This window comes from Lepidochelys kempii, chromosome 17, assembly GCF_965140285.1.
Source record: "Lepidochelys kempii isolate rLepKem1 chromosome 17, rLepKem1.hap1, whole genome shotgun sequence".
Lineage (NCBI taxonomy): Eukaryota > Metazoa > Chordata > Testudines > Cheloniidae > Lepidochelys > Lepidochelys kempii.
The window spans coordinates 16590583-16617977 of record NC_136396.1 but is presented as its reverse complement, the minus strand read 5'-3'; the positions used below and the strand labels follow the sequence as shown (position 1 = coordinate 16617977).

General features: G+C 43.1%; 1 protein-coding gene across 2 annotated transcripts in view; it reads left to right on the top strand.

The window, feature by feature from the left end:
• Nucleotides 1-6937: 6937 nt before the first annotated feature.
• CLIP2 (CAP-Gly domain containing linker protein 2) overlaps nucleotides 6938-27395 on the top strand; it is a 122300-nt gene continuing 101842 nt past the window's right edge. For both annotated transcript variants that reach the window (XM_073315254.2, XM_073315253.2), the window contains exon 1: nucleotides 6938-7346. The gene's annotated coding sequence lies outside the window, so the exon portion shown is untranslated. The remainder of the gene's footprint in view (nucleotides 7347-27395) is intronic.

Below are 27395 nucleotides of genomic sequence, written 5' to 3'. Positions count from 1 at the left end.
AAGGTGCATTGAGATCCACTGATGAAAAGTGCTAGGTAAGAGCTAGTATTATTATTATTGGTTCTGCCATGGGCTCTGTGTGTGATCTTGAGAAAGCCACTTAGACTCAGCTCCCAAAATTGGGATGTGATTTTTCTAAAGGGCTCAACATATTAAAGGCTGAGCAGTTCTGAAAATCTGGCCCCCAGGAGAGCTGCTGGGTGCTGAGCACTCTTGCTCCTTTTCAGCGGCTAACCACATTGACTCCCCAGTTGTTATATTATGGGCTGCTTTATCAGGTTGCTCTTCCATAGACTCTGTTCAACACCACCATACGATCAACAGGGATGTTGCAAGAAGGTTTATTTTAAAAATGTAGAACAACAGGAACCAGGATTGTTTTAATGAATAAATTATACTGGTGTTTTAAAGTCAAGATACCCAATAATGGAAAAGCAGTAAGCGAGCTCTTCTCTGTCTTCACAATTCCTCAGAAAATTGCCATGATCCTTCAGCGTGTTTCCACGCACCGCCTCTAAGTGATCTTAACAAGTGTTTAGGACTGCACAGCTCTGAGGAAAGCTTCCTTCCAGAACCCTGTGCTAATCCTAGGGTAGAGAGCCCCACAGAAGAGTCTTAGGGCCAGATCCTACTTCCTGTTAAATCAATGCCAACAGTCTAGTTGTCTTCAGTGGGACTGGGATTAGGCCTTACAACTATATTTTTAAAATATGTTCTAGTTTGAACACCGATTGGCCCCATCCATACTCTGGGTCAGATTTTCAAAAGAATTCAGCACCCACAATTGAGGCGAGAATTTCAAAAGAGATCGGCTCCCATCAGGCACCAAAGTCAGTGGCACCTGGTGTGCTGAGCTGTCTTGGAAATGTGGCCATAAGTATCACAGTGGAGGCTGCTGGGTGCTAGAGAACTTTTGAATAGCTGGTTCTTGTTTCAGTGCCAAATGGGAGCTGAACCCTTGAAAATCTGGCCCTACCTGGTCAAAATGTGTTGGAAACTGGTTTAGCTGGAGCTATGTTTAAATTCTGCTCACACTCTGCTCTTTAATTTTATTCCTGGCCCAGCATGAATCAGGCCTAAAGCAGCAAATCCTTCCAGCTCATTTGGATCCAAAGAACTAAATGCCTCGTTTTTTGGAATCGTTCTTTTAATTCTACTTTTCCCACCAATGCCGGGATTTGTACTTTGCCTTGCGGTGCAATATACTATTTATAGCTCCAGTGTAATTGTATAGGAAGAGCTTATGCTGTCATTGCTACTGTATCAATGAGCTGGTGGGAATGAAATAAGTGCACAGAGGAAGCAGACAAAATTATGTAACGTTTCCAAATACGGTCATTTCATGTTGATATTCTGTAAAGAAACAAGTAGATTTCCGCCCCCACCTCCCAAGTCACAATCACAGGAATATATATATTCAGAAACATGAATGTTTAAGATTCACAGGGCTCTTTTAGGCTCACTTCAGAAAGAAGAGAAGAGCAACTGGCATTTTTCAGACTGATAGCCCTCCATGGGCTACTTAACATAAACATTCTTTTAAGAGCACTTGTAGTTGCAAACACACAGCCTGTAAGAATTCAAACCTGCCACTTCTCATATTTTATGAAATCAGGCCCCTATGGCCTTCCCTCACCCCAACCAAATGGGCAACATACATGTGTTCAAGTGGTCGTTAAAAGATCTTGTGCCACATTCTCTCTCTCTCTCTCTCTCTCTCACTCAGAGTGATGTAAACCAGGGGTAACCCCATTGAAATCAGGGGAGATACACTAGGGTGAAAGCTTGGAGGACACCAACGGAGCAGGGAAGAACTTCCAGCATCCCATGTAGCAGACTGATGTCATCAGGGCAAATCTCCATCCACCAGAGTTTTCTCATTTTGGCCTTTGGTAATTGACGTCAGTAGAACTAACCATCAGAACTAACTTTCATTCAGTGACACTTGGGCTATAGGACCCCAAGAGTAAAAAGAAGGGTAGGACTGTCAGGAGAGAAGTCCCTGGTGGGGAGCAGAGAGTGTGGCCAAGATGTAGTTACTCTGGTGTAAATGTGAAAGAAAAGAGGAGTGCTTGAAATTGTTTTGGGGTGGGGAAGTCCAATAGGGTTAGGGTGGAAATAAGAAAAACAGCAAAGGATTAAAAAACAAAAAGAAAAATGAAAAGGTTACAATCAAACAAATGGAAAAATAGAAAATAAAAATCAGCAAAATGGCAAGAGCTGAAAAAGCCCCAGAGACACGATGATTAGAATGGATTTTGAAGAGTCTTGGGTTGCATCCCTTCCCCCTTCCGTTGTATTCTCCCCAGTTAAGCCCCAGTCCTGCAATTGGATCCGTATGGATGGACCCTGCACAGGGTCCCACTGCAGTCAGTGAAGGTCTGCATGGGCACAGGGGTCTGCTCGCTCAAATCCAGTTGCTGGATGGGGGACATGGATTGTGAGCTCTGAGGCTGGGATCCCATGCGGTTTATGTGCTGCACCTATCCCTGCTTTGGGTGCTGTAAAAACAACAATACATATTGAGGAGATGTGAGTGAATTAGCCAATGTCGGCCCTGGTCCGGCAAGAAGTTATTCATAGGTCACCATGTGAATTGACAGATGTCACCTCCTCCCAAGAGCACCTTGCACGACCAGGGCCTTAGAAAGAGTAATCCTTTGAAGTAATGACAGAGTTGTGTTTCAAGACATCTCGTCAGCCCTCCTGGTGATTTGATTGCGGATGTGCTGAACAAAAGAAAACAAGATAGCTAAGAGTTTGCGTCCATTTCATCTCTGCTGTCTCTGTTCCGAGATAACACAGATAAGCAATAGAGACGTCCTGCATCTGCTTTTCTTTTCGCTATGCGTGTGCGCGCACTGAATATGCCCTGGGTTCCTGTGTTGCTTTGTCTGTGTGACATTTCAATCTGTCAGAACCGTTAAAAAAACCCCAACCTTGAAGATCTACAGTGATCCCAAAAGCTAATGCAAATCCCGTCACTGAATCAAAATAACGTATCAGTCAAGCAGAGAGAGTTTTGACTACCTATGAAAAGCCACTTTTCAAAACAAAATGTACATCCCATCACTTCAAGCTCAAGGCAGCAAGTCTATGCTAGGAGGGTGGTTAAGGCCAATACAGTAGGCTAGAAACGTTTGTTAGTCAGAGGCCCTAGTCCTGCCAACACTTATGCGTATAATAGCCTCATTGACCGTACTGGCACTACTCACCTGTGTAAAGTTAAGCAAACGCATAACTATTTGCGGGACAGGGCGCTCTGATTCTGACTTGGGGTCTGCTAGTGCAAGCTCCTGTACCTATGAGGAGCCCCGTTGAACAGGAGGGCTGTCCACAAAACAACAGCTCTTTTTTTTTATTTGCAAAACAAAGTCTGAGGTTTCAAACTTTGTTTTCGTTCCACTGTGCAACAAAACTGAGACCTTTCAAAATGTTTTGCGAAAAAAGCATGCCCGAGAGACTGGCTGTATAGCCTGCTGGTTAGGATGCTCACCTGTGATGTAGGAGAAGCAGGTGTAAGTCCTGCCTACAAATCAAGCAGAGTGGGGACTTGAACCTAGGTCTCCCAACTTACCTAACAACTGTGCTACTGGTAAATCTGCATGGGGGGAATTCCATCCTGTCAGCAGAATTTCCATCCTGGACCTGAGAAATTTAATCAAAACAGATACATTTCTGCAAAACTTCTTGATTTTGACAAAATGGCATTTTCAATGGAAAAAGTGTAGTAGAAAGTTTTTTTGACTAGCTCTGTGTTGAGGTCAACGGGCCTGATTCTCCTCTCACTTACACCAGTTTTACACTAATGTAGACTAGTGTGAGTGAGAGGAGAATCTAGCCCTCTGGGACCCCACAGGTTTTCAGGGATTCCGAAGAGCAGATTACAATTTAGAGCCCTGATCCTACAATAGTGAATTCCTTCAAGCAGGGACTGTGTCCTCCTATAAGCGTGTACAATGCCTAACACAATTGGCCTCTCATCCTGGTTGAAGCTACACTGGTGAAATGCAAATAAGAGTCAGTTTGATAGATGGCTGTTTATGAGAGGAGCTCTCAGGAGTACTGGAAGTTTTGCAGGAGAAAGTAAAGTGCTCTTTTAACTCAAGTTTTCTGCTCGTGAAATATAAAAACATTCAGGAACATACCAGCTCTTGATGTACTTGCCTTTAAAATAGGCTTAGCACAATTCAGTTTATTTTTAAGCATTTTTTTTCTATTTTTATCTATTTAAATTTTTAGAGTTGTGGGAAATTATGGAGGGGCAGTGGTCAGACAATTTTTAATGACAGTAGATGCTGAGATTCAAAAAGTTAAAGCTTTATAACCATTAAAAACAAATTGTCAACATCACTTATCAAAATACATAAAGTCAATGGCCTTAAATAAAACTCTAAGAGTTCTCAAGCTGCAGTTTTCATACTTTGCCTGTCTGTAAATTTGGACTATTATTGATAGAAATATTTTTTCTTTGGTTTGTGTGCGCATTGTGAAATCAACATTTACTGATAAAAATCTAATCCTTCCAAGCCTACCTTTAAAGCATTTTAGATTAAATTAGTCCTGGGACCTTGTAATAAAATGAAACTGAAGTGAGGAAATGACATTCAACCACTGTGCAGACCACACACTGTTCTCAGACAAAATATAACACAAAACTTGCTGATCTTATACGCTGTAATGGAGAGAGGACTGTAAGTGAAATTATATATATGGAAATTTTAGTACCAAGACTGAAATATCATATGAAAATATTTCATAAAATTGTGCAATTGACCTAAAATTTGAATCCAGGGAGGTTACACAAGGATTTATTTAAACTTCATAATACTAACTAATGATCATTTTTGTAACATCTTATCTGAAAGCACATTAAAAAGAGGTGACATTTTCAAAACTCTGTTGTCTGAATCCCTGAGGTAGCTTTGAAAATATCATATCTAAGGTACTTTTCGTCAGTAGATCTCAAGATGTTTCACAAAGTGAGGTTAAGTATTATTATCCCTGTTTTATAGATGGGGAAACTGAAGCACAGAGAGGTGATGTGACTTGCCCAAGGTCACCCAGCAGGCAGTGACAGAGCCAGCAATAGACCCAAGGACTCCTGTGGCCTAGTCTAGGCCTCTCTCCACCAGGTCACAGTGCCCCCCACTTTGCTGCACCCACCATTGAAATACAGTCGTTTCGGGGGAGATATGTAGCAATTTTTTAACATATCAAAGAAGAAAGGCCTAGGAGTCAGGCAACGTGGGTTCTGTTTCTGAGTTTGAGCAGGTCTTTTCACCTCTCTTTGTGTTGATTTCCCCACCTGTAAAATGGGACATGAGAATAGTTACCTGCCTCACAAGGCTGTTTTGAGGCTTAATTCACTGACGTTGGTAAACTCCATTGAGATCCTTGGAGTAAAGCTGCCATGGGAGTGAAGCACCATGGGATCTCTAATGCTGACTTCTCATCCAAAAGAGCACACCTCTGGCAGCACAGAGATGCCCCACACCTGCAAAGGCACTACTTTCTGGGGACTCGGAGGGCAGAGTGCCATCCTGCAGCACCTACCTCTTCCTTGCAGGTTTTGCCATCCAAGCAGTGATTAAGCTTAGCTGTGCCTGCTTACAGATCTGAGGGCATCGGCATGGTGATAGCATAGCTAAAGGCACATCTCTTACCAAACTTGGGTGGACATTACCTCTTCCCAACATTCCTGGCTTTTAAACTAAGGATTGAATCACAAGCTGCAGGTGATACCTTTTTACTGGGCTCCCTAGAAACACTCTAGTTAAGTTCTCCAGAGTCAGACTGTCTTTTTCAAGCCACAAGGTATTTTCTGCTTCCTCCCTCTCCTTTACACAAATACATAATAATAGTCATCATAACTTTAAAAATACCCAGAAAGTTCAATGTAGTTTAGAATAACCCTCCCTTGAGTTACCTGGAACAAAACCGAAATGATGAGGAAAGGGGGCTACTTGAATGTCCTTGAATGATGGGTCTCTTAGAAGAACCAAGCATTTCTGTTGAGTGGGAGGGGAAATTTTCTCCCCACCCCATCCCCTTTTTAGGGGTAGGGAGGAAAAAAGTATTTTAAGGTGTATTCACCAGAGCTTGGTGAAGCCAGGAGAGTTTGGGGGAATTTGTGACAGAGGGCTGTGAACCTTTAGGTGAGGCTGGGTGGCCTTTCAAGTGGGTCTGGGGCTACTTATTATTTTTGCGGGGGAGACTGTGAAATTGGATGACTTTGACTGACTTTCAGTTTGATTATTTTTTGGGGGGGGGGGAGTATTTGAACCTGAAACTCAAGAAGCATAAAGTAGCCCAGAGCAAAGCCTTTAAAACAAAACACAGAGCCCCCTGTGAATCCATGTGGCTCAGTACAGCTGCTGGGCCTACAAGGCAGTTTTAAAAATGACTCCCTGTTACGATGGGGGATTTTTTACAGTGCATCTGTCCTGCATGGTAATTAATAATTGTACAAAAAGCACCTTGCATTGGGGAATCTCAGAGTGCCTCTTAGGTACTGGTGCATTCAGCCTTGCAACACACCTGTAAGGATTGCCCTGGTCTTTATTGATAGTTGGGGAAACTGAGCACCGGAGAAGTGATTTGCCCAAGGCCCCTCAGTGCACCGGTAGCCAAGCTAGGAATAGAATCCTTACCCAGGTCTTCTGATTCCCAGTGCTGTATCTTGGCCTCTATCCCTCGTTCCCTTAAAAACACATAGGGCACTTTAAACAAAGCCCTCATTGAAATTGCCCTGTGGAGACTCCCTCCTCAGCTGCCTGCAAGCATTGTATGGGGATCTACATTTTCCAGCCTCCCGCTTGCTTTTGTGGCTGGGCTCAGGCCTGGGAAACGGGGAGATTAAGGTTTGTGTGCAGCTCTGACAAAAACAGCTGGAATGCCCCTCCCTCCCCTGCTCCTTCCCCTTTTGTTCCAAGCAGGCGGGGAAGGGGGATTCGCAGAGCCCAGCGTTAGAGGCACATTGACTGAGCCTCTTCAGCAAGAGCAATCACCTTGCTAGGCAGCCGAGCCAGCCCCCGTGACTGCAGTGCCTGTTCCCCTCCCCATGGCCTGCTAGGGGGAGGGAGGAGACTCCTCTGGACAGTCCCTGGGCTCGCCTGGCAGCAGCATCCTCCAGCTCTGGCTGCATCGCTGTCGTCAATTCCCTCCTGCTCCGGTTTCTCTCCCTCGCCTGCCTGCTTGGATGCAGCTAGTGTTAGCCTGAGGGAGTGGCAGGCTGTATTCCAGAGGGCTGCAGCCTCCGGCTAGGGCTGGGGACAAGAGGGGCGTGCAAACCGCCTGGAGGGCTCCTCCACAGCCCCCCTGCAAGCTGGATGCTAAGGAAGAAGGTAAGAAGGGCCTGGGTTGAGGGAGGGTGGAGAACACAGCAACAAACGAGATGCGGGGGGCTCATCATGCAAGCCCATGCTGCTCTAGGAATTATTTGGGGGGCAGTTCTCTGGCCTGTGTTATCCAGGGGCTCAGACCAGATGACCACAATGGACCTTCTGGCCTTGGAATCTATGAATTTTGAGCCAGCAACAAAGAAGGGGTGGGGGAATGAATGAAGCTGGTGCGGCTCCCTGTTGGAAAATGCCAGGGGTGGTGTGGGGGTGGGACGCTGAAGTCTGGCATTGCATCTCCTTTCTACAGGATTGTTCATGGCAAAGCATTGTCCTTGGGCTGGGGAAAGAAAAGGGCATAGTCCTTATGGTAGGCTGGGTTTTGTGCTAGGGATGCTGCTGCCTGCAGCAGTCCCTTTTGGCTTGGCAGCAATTAAACGTGGAAGGCTGTGTGGCGGGGAGAGACTGTTAGACGAGATTTTTGTTTTGAGATGTGCACTCCATCCCTAGCCCCCTCTCTCCCTGGAACACACCCACCTGAACACAGTCAACACTGCAATCCTGGCTTGGTTTGGATTGTAACCTCCACGCATGGGTGTAGGTTTGACAGGAAGGATACACACATGCTCATTGAATGGCATCCTCTCCTTAATTCCAAGCAGAGGGAACAAATGGGGACCTGAAACCAGAGAGATGGGAAGGACATTGGCCGTTGTCATCTACTGCTTAACTCAGATCAAGTTCTGGTTTCAAACAGGAACTGGGTTTTCCTTTTGTGTGCTGGCTGTTTGATTGCGTGGCACTCTTTGGCTGCTGGGCTGGGCATTCCTGCTGATTTCTGGTTGTCTCATCATTTAGAGGTTGGCATTGACGTGCTATAGGATCTGTTTTCTTCTTGTCTGTAGCTGGGAAATGCCATTCTAAACAAGGGCAGACTGGAACGTATTGTTCATATTTCTGTAGTGCTGCAGGAGTATGTGGTACTTAGGCTAAATAATACAGCATAAAGACCAGGTCCCTGCCCCTTGCAGCTTCCATTCCAAACATAGGAAGGGGCGAGCGGTGCATCTGGACAGGCCCCATAAACATGAGCGAGCCAAAGGTAGAGGCGCCCACCCGTTATCTTTAGGTATCTAGGCAGGCTGGTCAGAGATGTGTTTGGAAATGGCTTGAAGACAAAGCACTATGTCAGTGCTAAGCGCTGTTTGCTGGTCTGCTGATTGTCAGTCCCGCAGGCCTGTGAACCCCAGCTCAGAAATTATTCCTGCTGGGATGAGTGTCAAGTTTCATCAGCCCAGCCTGCATTGTGGGAAAGGAGGGGTTTCTTGGGGATGACTTGCATTTTAAGGGGTTTTTAGATTTGCGGTACCTGTCTTAGCTTTTGCTCTCTTTGCTGCTAAGCGACATTCCTCTATCCAGCTGCGCTCATGAAGAGCCCCTTCTAATCAGCACGCTTCAGCCTGGCCCTGGTATTGCTGGGGAGGAGCTGCCTGCCCTGGTCTTAAACTTGGGTTCATTATTGGGCAGTTTAAAACAATCGCTGCCTGCTGTTAAGATGCTTGAATGTAATCCATTTCTATGGGCCGGGTCCAGCGAGGAGCAGGTCTGCAGTCAGACTGCCATGCTCTCCCCAACCAATGTCACTGGCCCTGCCAGAAATCACTAAGAGTGCAGAACTTCAAACAAGCAGTGCGGAGACAAGCCACAGGTTAAAATGTGAGCAAAAGCCATTATAAGAATGTCAATGATGCGTTGTGTGAAAGGTTGAGTTATGATCTTAAAAGGCTGAGGGCTGATGTTTCGGAACTAGTGTAAACCTGCCTATTCAAAGGGACACTGTTGTGATCAAAATCACGGCCTGGATTATCTGCTGAGGCCAAGATTCAATTGTGGCTCCCTTATATTCTGCTCAGCTCTGTGCTGTCTCTGGGCTGGGGGGCTGTACTAACCCAGTGGCGCTCAAGCTTTCCAGACTATTGTACCCCTTTTAGGAGTCTGATTTATCTTGCCTATCCCCAAATTTCACCTCACTTAAAAACTACTTGCTTACAAAATCAGAGATAAAAATACAGAAGTGTCACAGCTCACTATTACTGAAAATTGCTGACTTTCTCCTTTTTACCATATAATTATAAAATAAATCAATTGGAACATAAATATTGTACTTACATTGTCAGTGGATACTACATAGAGCAGTACAAACTAGTCATTGTCTGTATGACATTTTAGTTTGTACTGATTTCGCTAGTGCTTTATGTAGCCTGTTGTAAAACTAGGCAAATATTTAGATGAGTTGATGTACTCCCTTGAACACCTCTGCATACCCCCAGGAGCACACGTACCTCTGGTTGAGAACCACTATTCTAACCTATGCCGCCTGGCAGTGGTCCTCTGTGGACTACTTACATATTAAAGCAATGTGTGAGCCCAGGCAGAGAGAGCTAGGCTAGAACATGGCTTGTTCTTGTTCACCTAGTTGTTAGAACTTGGTTTGGCCTCATTCACAATGGTCAGATAAAAAGTATTTATGTAAACCCTCTATGATCTGATTTGTTTCAAAGGTGCTGACCACCCAGAGCTCCTGTTGAAGTCAGTGGCGGTTCCTGGTAGGGAGAGAGAGATAAATGGACTCATGCACTTTTTTTACTGCTTTATGAGTTTTATAAAGATGGCCTGTGAGTCTGTGGCTTTTATTTCTTCTCCTGACCCCCGCACTTGTTTTTTACATTAGAAACTCAGGTCTTGTTTGTCCTAGAGGACTCTGTGGTTGACAGTAGTACTGTAGCTCCCAAAGACACCAGCCAGGATTGGGGCCCCATTGTACCAGGTAGCACTACACAAACTCAGAAGAGATAGTCCCTGCTTAGACAGTGAAATGATGAGATTGCATGATTCGAGAGAGTGAAAGCTGAGCTGTTGGGTGAGGAAGGGAATTCAAGTTAGACAAAACTTTGTGTGTTAATGCCTATGTAGCTTCATTCATTAACTAACATTTTGAAGAAAAGATGTCTTGGAAGCTTTCAGCTCCTGTATCGTTTCAGGTTTCAGAGTAGCAGCCGTGTCAGTCTGTATTCGCAAAAAGAAAAGGAGTACTTGTGGCACCTTAGAGACTAACCAGTTTATTTGAGCATAAGCTTTTGTGAGCTACAGCTCAGCTGTAGCTCAAGAAAGCTTATGCTCAAATAAATTGGTAAGTCTCTAAGGTGCCACAAGTACTCCTTTTCTTTTTGTATCGTTTCAGTTGAGGTGTGAGAACTCACAATACACATGGTCTGAGACAAGTCGTAGTTCTTCTAGCAAAACGAGAGAAGACTAGAGTTGACATTTCTAGTATTTGTAAGGTTAAAAAAGAACAAGCATGGGAAAAAACCTCTTTGAGGCCTTCTTTATACATTATAAACAAAGACTCAAGCCCACTTTTAAATAGAAAACTTTGTGGGTCACTGTTAGTGTGGGCCTATGATATAAAAACCTAGCTCCTTCTTCACCAACACATCTGCTCCCTATTTGTGTTCAGAACTGTCTCTGCTAACTTTAGTGACAAAAGTAATTTTTTATTACTGTTTACTCCTCTTAGCCCTGCAGAGCCAACACAGTTTAGAGAGAGTGGTCTGGATTCTATTCTAACTCCCTCATCATCTCCAGGATTGCTAACTGCTTTATTACCGTAATTCCCCAACAATGCCTGGAGACTGGGGCCACGTTATGCTAATCACTGCACAAATTAATAGTGAGAGATGCTATCCCAGAGATCTCTATGGTCTAATTGGATAAGACTGGCAAAGGGTGGGTGAAACAGAAATTAAGTGATTTGCCCAAGATTGCACAAGAAGTCTGCAGCAGATCCAGGAACTGAACCCAGACCTCCTGAGTCCTATATTAGTGCCTTAGCCACAGAATCATCCTTTCTCTCCTAACATGCATTTCTGTTGCAGAATATTTATTGCTGACAGTGATGCCTGAGCTGTAAAAAAACAAAAACAACAAAAAAAAAACCATTTCAGCTCTCAGATCATTGGTTGATTCTCCAGAGCTAGCAGTTGGGGAAAAAACATCTTTTTACTTGTAAACTGAACATGGGTGGTAGTAGATTAAGAAACAAACACAGAACTCTACCATGTACAGAGTCCGTTTCAACAGCGCAGACACACTTTTAACACAGTTACACCTGCTCCTTAGATGGGGGCCTCATGCAGTTTCTTTATATTTTGCTGGAATGATAAAACTACCCAGGTCAATTTCACTTAGTTTATGGTCCTTTTCAGCTTCTGGTTTTCATGTTCTAGCACAGTGCTTCCCTCAGTGGAGAGATGACTTCATTCCACATGACTCTTGGAGTCACACTTTATACCAGCACTCATCTCTCGTTTTGTCTTTAAAAAATAGTTTTTTGTTTTTGTTAAAAAGCCAATAAAAATTACAACACTTTTGCATCAGCCCTATTGCCTTGGAACAAGTCCTAAAGGAACAATATTTTTATTAGCTACTTTCTAAAAGGAAAAACAAAATCTGATCCAGAAAATAGCCAGAGTTGGCTCAGTTACAGCAGAAGTGAAAGGAACACATTTAAATAAATGCAACCAAGGACTGTCAAATTGCAATCGTGTGGCTTAACATTGTTAACTCCAGCTTGATGACTTCAAATACTATATCAGTTTGGGTGGGTGGAGACTGTCTGGGCTCACAACTTAGAGTGCTTCTCTATGGATGTTTTATTATTTCTATTACAGTAGTAATTAAGTCTCTTGTGCAGTTAGCTGCTGTAAAATAATAAATAATTAAAATCATAAAAGAGGCGTGAAGTGAAGTGACTTGCTCAAAGTTATGTAGCAGAGCCAGGAATAAAACTCAGCTCTCCTGGGTCCCACTCGAGTGCCCTATCCCCTGGACCCAGGCTGCCTCCCAGGAAGGAATGACCCATATTAAGGCACAAAAGAGATGTGAGACATTGACATGGCTTAAATTTGTTACTTTATTTTGGGAGAACTATCTGAACTCCGGCACTGATTCTCACAGTGGCCTAGAACAAGTCACTTAACCTGTGTACCTCAGTTTTCCCATCTGAAAAATGGACTTATTTATCCATTACTCAAACAGAGTAAGATTTTTTTTCAAAAGCATCCAAAAGAATTAGGGCACCTAACTTCCATTGACTCTTAAAGGTAGCGTGAGGTAGCGTGACCTTATGAGGCAGAGCACAAGACGGGGATTCAGGATTCCAGTGTTCTATTTTCACCTCTGCCACTGGTCTGTTGGGTGACCTTGTGGCAGTCAGTGCCCCTCTCTGTGCCTCAGTTTTCCCATCTGTAAAGGAGGATAATGATAGTTCCTTTATAAAGCACTTATGACCTATGGACAAAAAGTGCTCTAGAAGAGTTAAATGGTATTGCAGCTCCATCAGGCACATTTGAAACTCACACCCATAGTACCTTTAAATGCATAATACACATAAAACCATATTACCTGACCCCAAGACCTTAGTCTAAATTAATAATAATAATTATTTATTGTATTAACATTTCACAGTGTTGCAGGGAAGGCTTCGTTAAACATTTGTATTGTACCTGGATTACAGTAAGAAGCTATGTACATGTTACTTGGGGTTTCCCTTTGATTTTTTTTTTCCAGTCTGTTTAAATTCATTTTAGCTCATCAGCCCCTTCATGCCACTTCCTACCCGTGCCAGGGTTGATGGGCAAGTGTAACTTCCCTCCCAATACAGCCCCTGTAAAACCAACAGGCCCAAACGTTGCCCCAGGTTTTGGCACAATTACTGACAATGCCTTTCTCTGGGCAATCTGCTTTTTCTGCTGACCCCCTTGTTTGTTGCATCAGGTTCTGAAGACTTTTGTGTTCGCCAATTAGTGTTGGAAAGTTTTCAATAATTCTTTGAGCCTGGCAGGCGCGAAAAGCAGCTGCCTCTAGAAACAACCCAGACTTTCCCATCATTTGGGAGTGCTCCCATTTCCATTCATGACTTGTGAGCGTGTCTCCTGGATGGTGAAGTGCTTCTGAATGTGTAAGTACCCCAGAAAAGGAGGCCTCTATTGGAACAGTTTACGAGGCAATTGTGTCATGGAAAATGTACTGAACAGATTTTTCTTCAGCTTCGTTTTGAATATCGAGTATTTTGTGTTTGTAAAACACTGGTTTAATGCATGTGGTCACATCTCTGCATAGATGCTGCCCCGAGACTATAGTCTGCTTCTTAGTTACATAGCTTCTGTTTATCTCTACTATAGCAGTTCAATAGAGCTTCCACTTAGCTTAGTTCTATCACTTCTGTTTAGTGTATAGCTAACAGAATTACTGCTCCAGCTTGGTGGGTAGGGTCGGTCAGTGTGGGACATTGAACAAGTCACTTCACCTCCCTGGGCCTCAGTTTGCCCTTGGATAAAATAAGGACATCCTTGACTAGAACTAGGATATTTTACTTAGCGGCCATCACAGCAGTCCCGCCTTGAATGGAGATTTACTGGGGGAAAACATGGCAGAAATAAAATGGTGTCTCAACCCGTGTGTCACAAGGAAAATTTCTGTCCTTCCTTTCTTCCCTGCCTTGACTTCTGCTAATGCACGTTTGCTCAGTCCCTGGCTATCCTCTCCTTTGTGACCGGAGCCTCACACTAAGCGTGGCACCAAATCTAACGTTGCTTTTTTGAAGTGCTGCGGCACTTGTGGTGTGGTTTGAAGCATCATGGGGAACCAGTGCAAAGGGTTCTGGGGTGAAACCAAATACAACCATTTAAAAGTGGATGAATGGTGAGGATTGTGAGTTAAAACCGCTATACTTGGGTAGTTTCCAAGGTGGATAAAAATCAATGATTTTTTTAAAAAAATCAATAAAATCAGATTTTTTTAATTGAATTTTTTTAATAAAATGCTTTTTGAGGAAAAAACCTATTTCAAGATAGATACATTATAGCTCAAAGATATCTCATCATGGAATAGGGATTATAAATTCTAATTCTATAGTGTGGGACAATATATTCATGTAATGTTTAAGAAAAGTTTTGTAAATGAGTTCTAATAGTTCATGGATTAGGGACCCAATTTTATGGAGTTCCAGGGGCTCCTGTATAGATTTAAGTTAATCTTTCTCTCTGCCCAATGGGACTCAGTGCTCAGGCTAGAAGGTACCATCCGAGATGCTTAGTTTTGCAGTTCTCAAACTGTGGATTTGTGTATCCAGAGATAACATGCTTGTTAACAGCAAAAATGTTTTTAAATAAATAAATAATATCTAGTGGTGAGAAATAACAGACCTCAACCCTATTGTCCCTCTGCAAATTTGTGTACACAGAGTCAATCCTTTACCTCTCTCTAAAAGTGCAAAGTTTCAAAAAGTTCAATGAATAGAAGATTATTGGGGGAGGAGTAGATCTGGACAAGGAGAAGAAGTCTGGAGATAAATGTAGGAAGGGAGGGTCAGGCAGCAGAAACAAAAGTGAAACTGTTTGAGCAGCATATTCCAGAAGTCTTGAGGTCTTTCTGAGTGTAGCCTTCGTTGTTTTGAGATCTACCATACCATTCTCTCACTAGAAGGGAAAACCTATAATGGCAGCAGGCTGTAAAATATACCTATCTTGGGAATAAGAACCATTCAAGAAATGTATGTTTGCTGATGATGTTTTAAAGCAAGTCACACCAGTGAACTGGTGGAAGTCACTTGAGCACTTGGATTCAGATTGTTGAAGTGATAATCTCACTTTTAAGAGCAGTAGCTTCTTCTGTTGGTGTAGAAAGAATATTTTCTTTCTTTGGACTAATTCATTCCAAAAAGAGAAATCGTTTGGGACCTGAAAAAGCAGGAAAGCTTGTTTTTCTTTTCCAGATTATGAACAAACAGGAAAATGAAGGTGAAGACGACTGAGTTAGCTGCAGAAGCCAATATTTAAAGTTTCTCATGTTGACCTGGCTGACGTAGTCTATTTTAATTTTTGTTTTTTGTTTTTAAAATATTTCATTTAACTATTTTAGTTAAAAACAAACAAAAACAAACCTGATTTAAAAAAAAACTTGAACGTTTAAATACATTAAAAAAATTCATATGCTTGTTTTGTTCAAATATTATATGTTTGCTGTTGAAGAAAAAAATCCAGAATACTTAACGTTGTTGTTTTAGTTAAGTAAAACAATTTAAATGTCTGTCTGGTGATGTTCTCCTCCTAATCCAGCAGGGCAAGAAAATCCTCCAAATATTAATGATTAACCTGTTGAATTGGAGATAGTTCACCTCCCAGTGACTTCATAAATATCTGCTTCAATTACCTTTGGTAAATGAAATAACCAAACAATCATTCATTTTCTGATATAGTTGTAAAACTAACTGAAAAGTTTTTAAAATAAATCACTTAAAAATGTACAGTGTGTACCTTCTAAAAATGAAACTTACATCTATTTCTGAGTTGTGAAAAACATGTATTAAGGTTATAACAACCAACAAGAATGTACTTATATATATAAAAACCATGATTAAATCGAGTCTTCCTGACTAGTGATTTAAATCGTGATTTAAATGCATTTGATTTAAATCAAATCCCTCCTGGTAGTTCCTTTGCGTTTGTTTTTTATTTATTTTAGGGAAAATACTGATCTTTGGCACTGAGAATCTCTGTATCTAGACGAGAAAAGCAGGTGGTTCCATATTTGGAGCAGGGCATGGAAATATTATAGGTCATACAAATACATGTGATGCACCAGTTAATACATCATCTGGTTAAAGTGGCAAAGTCATTAAGCTATTGGAACTAGAATGAATATAGATGAATAGCACTATCCTATGTGACCAGAACGGCCTCTTCATGGGACTGCCCGTTAATCAGCTATCTGTCAGCCAAACTTGTACTGAACATCGTGCTCAGCCTTGGGAAAGTCTATGCGTAAGTTCAACAGGACAGCACAGAATATTATGGAATTTTTTTCCAGGTTTCGTTGGGATCTGCGCAAAAGCTTTTTGAACTTGCTAAATTCTGTTCTATAGGAGAAGCCTTCTGTAAAGGCATCCCCATAAATGGTGCTTGAGATTTTTAGTCTTGAGGCCTTTGAAGCATCAGCAAGCACAACTTTCCCCTATGAAAATGAAACTTCATACGTGATGTGACAAAGTTCCTCCTCTACCTTGGTGGGTCTTGCGCTTATTGGCGGATTTGCTCGCCTTGGAGCTTCATGGCAGCCCTTAGTTTGGCCGTTTTCGTGAACCCACAGTCCAATATATGAATGCTTTCCAATAGCGCAGTGGCTTGTAGAAACCGTAAGATTAGAAGTATGATTAAAACCAGGCTGTGCGGCAAAGCTGCTCTTGCAAAAGAATCCTGTGCTGGTGAAAGATGCCGGATTGATAGCCCTGTCCTGGGATGTGTACACCCCATGCAGTGCAAGCCTCCCCCCATCCCACCCAGCCAGCTGTATCTGAGCCCTGATGCAAAGAGAGCGGAGCGAGGGAGTAGTTCACTTTCCTTGCCTACTTTGCTATCCAACTGCCGTGCAGAACAGTGATTTCTGCACTGTGGATACCCATCTGCTCGGAACTAGCCTGTGACCTCTACCTTGTGTTGCATAAGCCTCTGCGCACCCATCTGATGAGATTGTTGTGGCTCTGTTGCATTAGCACCTAGAGGCCCCACTCTGCTTGAGGCTTCTTTATGGCAGTCACTGTACAAATGCAGAGCAAAGTCAGCCCGTGCCCCAAGAGCTTACAATCTAAAAGTCAAATGGTAAGAGGTGGGTGGAACAAAGAAGCTGGCAGGAGGGAGGGCAGTGTAACAATGATGGTATGATTACATGTTAGTTGTAATAAGTCACTTCGTAGCAGTAATTGAAACTTGCCAGCTGCTGACTTGGGCAGGATTTGAACTGGTGACTTGTAGGGGGAATGCCCTTCTTCCATCTCCAAGCCCCTGAGTCATCCGGAGCTTTTCTTCCGAAGAGGCCTTTGTTCTGGTGCTCCGTAGGCTTAAGCAGGAAACTATATGTGACTAATGCACACTGGCCAAAAAACAAACATTGTTTAAGTTCCTGGCCGCCTTGTTTCCACCGCTATGGGTGGTGGGAATTACATAAATGAGTCTGTGTTAACTGTGGTCTGGGGAAATCACAGAACTCGTCTAGAGACTCCAGAGAGAGCAGCAGTCGGAGAAGCATGAACCATGGTGGGTGGGTCAGCTTTTTGTGTGGGAAACTTAATGTGCTCTGGTGAATCAGCAAAGAGGAGGAGGGGTTCTGGGAACTGGTCTCAGTCAGTGCCGAGCTGCCCCAAGAATAGTGACGGACAGAGAGCAGAATGACTGCAATAGAACAAGAGCAGTGACAGGGCCTCCTCTGTGGCTTAAGGCTCAGTAATAATAGATACTTCACTCTTCCATAGCACCTTCAATCTGGTGATCTCAAACCACATAACTATCCGTGAACTAAGCCTCATGTCATTTTCCCCCCCATGAGACTGGTACTCTTATTTTCACTCTTCATCTGGCACAGAAAGCCGAAGTTACTGGCTCAAGTGAAAGTAGAACCCAATAGTCCTTACTGCCAATACATTCTTCAGCCACAAGACCCATGCTCTAGGGCAGGGGGTCTCAAACTGTTTTCCCTGAAGCCGACCTGTGCAGCTGCTAATAGGCACCCACTGTTAACCCTTCTTGAGGAAAATTATTAATTTTAAGGATTAGAACATATAAACCATAATACTGTAAATAATGTCCATGCTTCCTTTTCATTTTAATGTAAACCAGTTGTAACGAGAGAAATCCCTGGCAACAGGCACTCAAAGCAATACTTCAGGATCTTTGAAACCCAACAGTTTGACTTGACTGGAGAAGGCAGTGACTCCGGTGAACCACTGGGGCCTGCCTCAGCGCACGTTAGAGCTGCAGCCCACAGTTTGGGAACCCCCTGGTCTAGCGTTTCCTCTCCCTAGAGCTCTGGGTTCAACCCTTGCATTAGGTCAGCTCTTTGCTTTTGGGGGTCAGGCAGTGAGTCAAGTTAGTTGTTTCCTTACATTGCTTGTGTTAAGGCCACTTGAAGAGCTTGCCTCCATGGGAGAATGCCCGTGTGTTAACTGATCTGATTTAGCATTCAGCGTTGGGTCACCAGATAGCAAATGTGAAAAATTGGGACACTTTTTTTTTTTGGCAAGGGGAGTGGGGGTGGGGGTTGGGTATCATTGCGTATATAAGACAGACATGCTCAGAATTATGTCTCAGCCGGTCACTGTTCCTCTAATGGGATTCCTGTAACAAATGTGGCACCTACAGCATACACGGTGGTCTGGTGTGAAGATTCACTCCACGGCTAACCAGGATGGTCCTTGTCTATCATGCTTAGGTCACGCTGTGTCCGCTAGAACGCAATGGCCTTTCCCTGGAGAGACAAGGCATAGGAGGTTAAAAATACATCAGTAATTGGTTCAAGTGCTTTCAAAAGACTCTCTGGAATTCAGTGCAGTGAGGGATTCTGAGCACAGTAAAGGTGCCTAGTTTCTACCCAGTGGCCTGGCAATTTGTCAAGTGAAAACTTGATCCTTTGGGAGCCACAGGAAATGGAAAAAGTCTGATGCTCCTTTGTGGTGAGGAGAGTTCAAAATGCTGCCATCCAAACTGTTCTGCTTTGATAGTATGATACATGTAGACATAGGGGCAAGATTGGCTCACCTTACTTATGTGAGTAATCCCCTTGACTTCAGTGGAACTACTCCCAGGTTTCGACCCACACAAGGGTGAATTTACCAGAGGTATGCAAGGGAGAGTAGGTGAGGCAGGTTACACTTGCTCCCCTTTCTCTCCATACACATCCAACTTAATTCCTTAAACTTCTCTTAGAAACAAGAGCCTGTTGGCACTTTGCTGTTCAGTCTCCATCTTGAAGTTGGATGCATCAAACCTTTCAGCAGTAAGACTTTCAATCCTACCTTTAATATAAACCCACTGGGCTAAATACTTCCTTGTCTTGCACCTGCCTGTGGGGTATCAAGTGGGTCAGAATGTAGCCTGCTGTTTTAAGGTGAATCTTTGCTGCCCCTGGGTAAACAGAAGTGTATTTCCCCCCCCCCCCAAACTTTCTGAATTCAATACCGTATGTTGCACCTGCCTTTCGGTTCCTCTCTGCAAAGTGGGACAGTGCGTGGGTAGAAAAAAAGACCTTAGTCTTGTTTTCATTTCATAATCAAAACCAAGGGCAGAGGTTAGACTACTAACCATGACCAAATCAAGCCACATGCATAAACCCAAGGTGTGACGAATAACTGAGTGAGTACGAGCACCAACTTTAATGCAGTGTTAAATGAAGCAGTCAAAAGCCAGGACATTCCCCAAGTGATGGTTTCTGTTGGAGGATATACTCCACCATGCGGTACATCTGGTGTATGTTAGGGCATGTATTTAATTACAGAAAGAGTCAGATCTAAAAAGGTATGCCATGTTTGGTAAGTTGCAGAGCTGTATGATGGACTGTATTTATCATACCTCTTTAACTGCCTCCCTGGGACTTTACCCACTATTCTGTCTCCTACACGACTCTTTCTAAATAGGGCTGGGTGATAATTGGTAAGTATTTTCCATCAAAAATTTGTAAAGAAACAATTCCCCCCCCCCTTTTTTTTCCAATGAAAAACTTGGGCTTGACCATTGAAGTCTATGGAAATCTTTCCATTGATTTCAGTAGTCACTGGATCAAGCCTAAGATGTCCCACACTGATTAAACCAGTAGGACATGCCTTGCCTGCCTGCCATGGTTGTACCATTGCTCCTATCCCCCCACATGGATGCATGGCAGGACCCATGGCATCTCTGGGAGCTTTCAGTCCCTTTGCCATGTGGCCTGTTGGTGCAAAATCCCAGCCCCACTCCACAGACAAGAACCCCACTCCATCCATGGGAGGATACCAAGGAGTTGGAGGTCATGCAGTTTCCAGGCCCTTCCCTTGAATTTTTCCCATTGATGGGGGATGGTTTGGGCCTTCTACTAGCACAGAGTCATTTGTGTTGTTTACATTACTGATATCTAAGGGGCTGATCCTTCAGTTTTCAATAAGCATGTTGCCAGCATGGGGAGTACGCATCCCTGTTGACTGCCATAGAGATTTTGAATCTGTTAACTGAAGGCCCAGGCTCATAATTATTCCCCAGTTGGTTGATGATGAGGTGTCTGAGTCTCCTTAGCCTGTGTTTTTTCTACTTTGGTTTAGTTTCTGTATTGTGGGTATTTTTATTACACCGTATTAGGCAATAGTCTCAGATTCTTCCTTTGATAGTGTTTTCTTATGTCTCTGTGGCTTATTGAATGCCTAGACAGCACAGTGATTAGTGCAATATAAATGCATAGACTGATTATTTAATAAAAAAAACAACAAAAAATTAAGATACATCTAGGATTTCCTATTGCACTATGCACTAATTATTAGAAAACCTGGATAAAGAAGAGATTAAAGTCAGACATATTAAGAGATGAACATCTTCCATGCATGTGGCGAGAGCAGTGTGAGGGCAACAAATCATTATGACCATATCAAGAAACTTTTGACTCCTCACCAGGGAAAGAGAGAAGTTTATGTTTGCCAGATAACTACTGTGTAGTCCAGTGAACACTCCATGGTGCCCTTCCCTTAAAAACTTGATTATAGCACAGAGCCACTCTTTTCTCTCAGCTATTTATCACAGAAAATATTTTCTTGGTGAGTGATTCTGGCCTTCTTAATTAAGAAGGAATATCTTTTCTTCCCCCTTCCATCATGCATTGATTAAATTTGAGGATTTAATCCTAATCTAACTGGTGCTTTAGAAATAGTTATTTTATCTCTGACAAGCGGTCAGAAACTTTATTAGAGAAGCAAAAAGGTGAATGCATGACCACGTTGGATCAGATGGAACAATTTATGGAATTAAATCTGCAGCAAGATAAAACTGCTCTCTGTTTTCAGCATCTGCTTTTTTCTTTGGTATCGGCAAAGCCGCAATTTGGCTTTATCAAATCATCCTCTTTATTTTGACTGGCTTCATTTCCTGTCCCTCACGAAGGCCTGGACAGTTTGAGCCTTGCCTTCAGAATTACTTTACTCTCGAGGCAAATCCTGCTCTTTGGTACGTATGGCGAGTTTGGATATTCTGAACTTTGCAGGATTCCTATGGCAACAAAGACAATTCCCTGCATGTAGGGAGAGTGAGTTTTTTTGTTTTGTTTTTTAAACTCTGTGCTGTGATGAACTGAGGGCAGAATTTTTCCCTCTGTTGGCCTATACTCTGTGGGTGGGTGGCAAGATGTGTTTGTGCACCATAACTGGGAGCCACACGTTCTTATTATAAGGCCTGTGCTGTTTCACGCCACGCTTGTAGTGACTCTCATTCACTGTGTTGCATCAGCATAAGACTTTGGGGCAGGGCAAGGATTTAATCCATGCTGCCTTTGGAAGTCCATGCAAATTTTGCCATTGACTTAATCGAGTCAGGATATTATGTTCTATTTTGTATACATATTCCATGCTCATCACCTTAGTATCCGAGCACCTTCCAGTCATGCATTAAGGAACATGGCTGACATCCGTTACATGTTTGTTCTCTCATCTTCTCCCCAGGAGGAGAAGAATGTGCAGTGGGATGTCTTGGGTTTATAATATAAATGTTGCTGTGTGCTTATGTTAAAAAAGGCAAGGACAAAGAAATGCACCTTACACTTGGAGAGGAAACTGATGAGGTTTCTAAAGGTCCTTAGTTCTTAGGGGATTCTGTTCTATAAGATTTCACCTCAGGTCTTTGCATTCCTCTGAAGCATCTGGCACACGTCTGGGAGCTGTGTAAAGAACATCCGTGGGAGATTTGTACTAGGTTTAAAGACAACATAGTATATGACTTAACTTTTTTATAAAATGAATGATATACTAGTAACTTGTTTAGTTGCTTTATTAGCGAAAAGTAGAGCTGGTCAAAAAAGGGCAGAAAAATTAGCAAAAAACTTCAAAATTTCAAAAAATATTGGAGTAATTTTCATTCCTCATGGTTGTTAAAAGGAACCATTTTTTTCACTTTGAATTTTTGTCATTAACACTTTCATAGATATATGATTTTCAAAAAAAATGTTGGTTTCCTTCCCCCCACCCTCCTTTTTCCTCACCCCTTTTCCTGGTTACCTAAGGAGGCTGTGGAATCACCATCATTGGAGATTTTTAAGAGCAGTTTGAACAAACACCTGTCAGAGACTTCAGGCGTACTTGGCCCTGCCTTAGCGCAGGGGGCGGGACTAGCTGATCTCTTGAGGGCCCTTCCAGCCCTACATTTCTGTGATTCTATGAAAAAAATTCTGTTTATGAAGATAAATGTAATTTTTCACCCCAAAATTGTTTAAAACATTTCAACCAACTTAAGTCACATGTTTTAAAAAAATTAAGATTCCCCTTCCCACCCCAATAAGATTTTAGTTTAAGGGAACAGTAGAATAAAAATTACTTAGTTGTCACTGATACATTCTTTTAAAAAAAAAAAAAAAAAAAAAGTCAAGTCCTATCAGTGGTACATGATAGAGTAATAGCAGAATTAGCAATAAATAACATCGCTCATATAGGTCATTAATTCTGCAGAACACATTTAATAAGTGGTGTGACCGAGAGCCTCATAAATCTCTGGCTTTCCCTAGCAGTGAGAGCTGGTCAAAGTTAGGGTGTCTGTGTGTAGAGCTCTCCTACGTCTGGGCAGTCCAAGCCCTAAATATTTACGTCCATTTTTTCCATCCTTTTGAGACATCCCAAACACATTCAGTCCACAGGCATTATTCAGTTAGATTTAAAGTAAGAAGGAAACCTACCTAAATCTTCAGGTGCCCTACGAGTATTAATACCATAAAGTCCCAGCAGCATTACGTCCTCATTCCAGCAGGAACTCAGCCATCTAGCTATCTAAAGAGATGCCTTTTCATCCCTCCTTCATTATAGGAAGTATACCCTTAGCCCTCTCCAAAAACTGCATCAAACAGAGCTCTTTTGTAGCACGCCTGGAAGATTACCAAATTCAGCTTATTTCCAACCAAGTGGGGGAACAGCTTTCAGAAATGGAAAAGATGACTGGGAGCAAGGAGCCTGTCCCTCTGGAAACATAAGGGGAGAACTTTCAAAAGCACCTAGGTAACTTAGGATCCTAAGTCCCATTAATTTGCACTGAGACTTAGTTATTCCCCCCTCCCAATACTCCTTGCAGTATTGGATGCCACACTGGAACTTAACATAGCTTATTTCCATCCTTTTGGGAATAAGTGCTTCAGTTCAGATGTTTGCTTTGTGATTTCCCCCTCCCCCCTTTGGCTGAGAGACTGCGACCCACACATGTGCACAAAGAATCTTGCTTGTCTTGGTAGGGTCTCTCCCAAGAACCCATTAGCACATCAATCGGGAAGCAAGGTAGCTTGCTGTGTTGTTAATGCCAGGTGCACTCCTAGCTGCAGAGGAGAGCACACCACCAAGTAATGAAACAGGTTCGCTCACGTGATTCTTTCATCCCCCATAATCCTCTTCAATACAGAGCCAATATTTTAGTTGTAAACTTTTCCTTTATTCCTCCTCTTCAAGCTAATTGAAAGCCCATGGAGCTTGTCTGCAGCTGCTGTGACGTTTTTGTATCCCTTGTGGCTCTTCTGGGTCTTACATGTATATTTTAAGGAATGGGATCTTCAGTAAATGACTCGATATTAAAGTAGTCCTGCACTACCACCAACCCATGGACTGGAGCCACAAGGGGTTAGTCCTCCTACCACTGGGGTCACCCCACCCAGTCACACCTCTCAATTCAGTCCCCTTCCATCTGCAATGGTTTAGCAAAACAAAGTTTAATTTTTTTTTTGCGTCACTTCAAAAAATTACATGGGAAAGGTTTTTTATTTTACTTTTCCTCTGTATTGCTGTAAACTTGCTGCAAGGGGATTGGGCTAGTGCCTGAGAACTAGAAAGTGAAACAGACTGACTGTTTTCAAAGGCCAAGCTGAACCAAGTGCAAAATGCAGAGGGCAAAAATCAGAGATGGTGTTGATCAGAGATGACGCATGGGGCAGGGAGGGTTATGCAGGGTCATGTCTCCCTCCCCCCCCCCCTCCCCGATTTCTGCCAGGATTTATCTGCTTTGCCCTGAACCCCGCTGCATCCCACAAAACCTTTAAATTGTGCCCCCTTCTCCCCCCACCAACTATCAACGGTTACACATAGTTTCTGGTGTTGATAACTCTTGATTTCATTTAAAGTCTAGCAATATTTGGTGTTTTACTTAACATGACTCCAGGAGCTGGAGTTTTATTAAGTGAGAATCTCAGCTTTCTTTTTAAAAACATGTGTAAGGGGATTTTAAATTGGGGAATGTCCTGCAACACGTTGTTCACCCAGATGATCTGCCAGCATTTGGAATTTTATTTATCTTTTAGCCATAGTATATATGGAATATATCGCACAAGCACAAAATGAATTTGCTATTACTGGGTCCGGAGTCAACGTTACTTCTTTAGCAAAGCAGCTGTGAACAGAGGAGAGAGAGAGAGAGTGTGTGTGTGTGTGTTTTGCTTCACAAGCTGCCTCTTTATTGTTAAAAGTGCCAGAGCCTTTGAGCATAATTCAGATGTGTTGCTGCAAGGTCACGCAAGCCCTAAAAATGAATGAGAGGCTATTTACCCCCTTGCCTTTCCCCTTAGAGGGCCGCATTCCCCGTACATTGTACTTGTGTGTGGAAAGCTGGCATATTACACTTATTCCAACAGCACGAGCAATTGGGTTTCTAAAGGTTGTTCTAGCTGGGAAGAGCTTAAAATGAGAGCAAGGATCTGACCCTGCAAATGGTTACTTATACAAGCAGTCCCATTTGAAGTTGTGGTTACTCCCATGAGTCAGTATTTTATAATGTCTGTTTTAGACCACTTCTCAAACAGCACATTGTATTCCTAGGCAGCATGTTGCATGGCAGGGATTGGTCTCTTTTCTTGTCAATACTGCTGAGATGGTAACTTTGGCTACTTTTTCTTTACCTATATTTGCTTTCGGGCCCTGATCCTGCAAACGTGGGCATGCATGGCCATAAGATTTAAAAATCAGGCTACTTTTGTTTAGTTGCTTAAAGGTGGATTTAGGACTCTAAATAGTAGGCGTTCACACTTATAAATTTTGCCTTTACGTTTTATGGAACGTATCACCAGTGCTTTGGAGAGTATTTTATTTCCAAATGCCACGTGCATCTGTGACAGTTGCTTGCAAGCCGAGATCTGTATTCTGTGGCTGACCCTGTCTCACACTGATGAGCTGAACCAAAACCTGAGATTGGAATATCCCATTGATTTGAAGGGGGGTGGGGTGGGAGGACAGGTTGAATTCAGGATCTGAATTTTGCACCTTGTGCTTCCCTTCAATGGGATACCAAGCTGGGGCGGCGTTGGATATGGAGGGCAGGGCTCCACGCTTATTGGGGAGAGCAGAGTGGCTCACCAGCAGGGGATCCTGCAGCAGGACTCTGCCAACAAAGCTGACAAAGGCTTCTGCATCTCAGCCCTTTTATTTGTTCTGTCACTCCTGCTTTCCCTCTCTCGTTTGCTCACCACTCTTAAACAAACGCTTCCTGTAACAGGAGTTCAGAGTAATAGCAAATCCATCATTGCATCCTCCTTTACGCATGCTGCTTTGATGATTAACTAGGGTTCTTCTGAAGCAATTCTGTCCGGGGTTATGTACTCGGGTGCGTTGCTTTTATAGAAAGCTGTTTTCTGAGCCTGTGTCTGCACTTAGCTGGCGGCTGTTTCCCTTTTTTCTATGCCTGCGAGTGTGCTGAGGTAACGCAGATTCATCTTCTCCTCTCTGGCTCTAAAGAGAGAATATAAAATTTCTGCTGTCAGAAAAGGACTTTCATGTCGTGCATTCCTGGGATGTTTTTTCTTGGCTGTGGGAACACACAGAGCCATTGATTTTAGTCGGAAGGGACTGGGGAAGAATTTAGTTGAGATTTAGAAAATCCCTGTAGTCTGCATCATCTCAGAAGAGGAAAAATGAGAGCAGAAGAATCCAAGCTGGCAGGCCCAACGTCTCCCCAAAGGGAGGCTGGGGTTTTAAGATGGAGTCAGTCTCCTTCATTTTCATGGGGTTGCGTTGAAAGGCGAAGCGCTGTAACCCGAGCAAATGCGACCGCGTGTGGGAAGGGGAAAAGGAATAGGAATATGGGAGGCATTTCCAGTGAGCGGCAGATCTTCAGGGGCTCAGTGCCCATAATCAAAGACAGATTTTCAAAAGAGCTCCATTCCCACGTAGGCGCCTCCAGAAAGACCAGATTTTCAAAAGTGCTCAGCACTCAGCAAACTCCCATTGTGACCCTCCTGGCCAGATTCTTAAGAGCTGATCATGTTGATGTCTTGAAAATTAGGTGGACTTATTTTGGTGCTTTAATGGGAGAGGAGCTCTGTTGAGAATCTGGCCCCCATTGTGGGGGCTGAACATTTTCCGAAAAATCTGGGCCATGATGTATTGCGTGTGGAACACTGGTTCAGCTCTTGAGCTCATCCTCACTGCCCCTCTACCCATTCTAATGGCTCATGTTAAGTGTGGAAGCCGTGTGCAGGCTAACATTTGTTGGTCAGAATGAAAACCATGAATTTCCTTGGTATTCGTTTGCTTGTGAGCATTGATTGAGTGTTTTGAAAGTAAAATCCTCCCAAAATGCTTTTGCACAGAGGTTTCTGCCAGAAGTGCTTGAGTGATCATTTTGAAACCCTTTGGTTTCCCTTCTCCGGTTTTTGTTTTGTTTTTTAAAAATAGTTAGTCCCAGCAGGGAGTAGAAACAATATAATGTGACTCATGTGGCCAGTTGCACCCCAGGAACACTGAATAGTTGAAGATTTAGTTGACGCACATAGTTAGTGGAAAAACGCATAGGCCGCAATATGCTTGCGCGGTATTCTCACCATTCCGAATAATGAACGAATGCATCCAAGTCTGTTCACAGATAATCTGCAAAACAGATGAGCAGGCTGAACTCATTGAATAAATGATAAAGTTCCTATAATTAGCTTGGCTGTAACTGCAAAGCCCTGAATTATGAGACTTCCTCTGCTCTGAGGCTG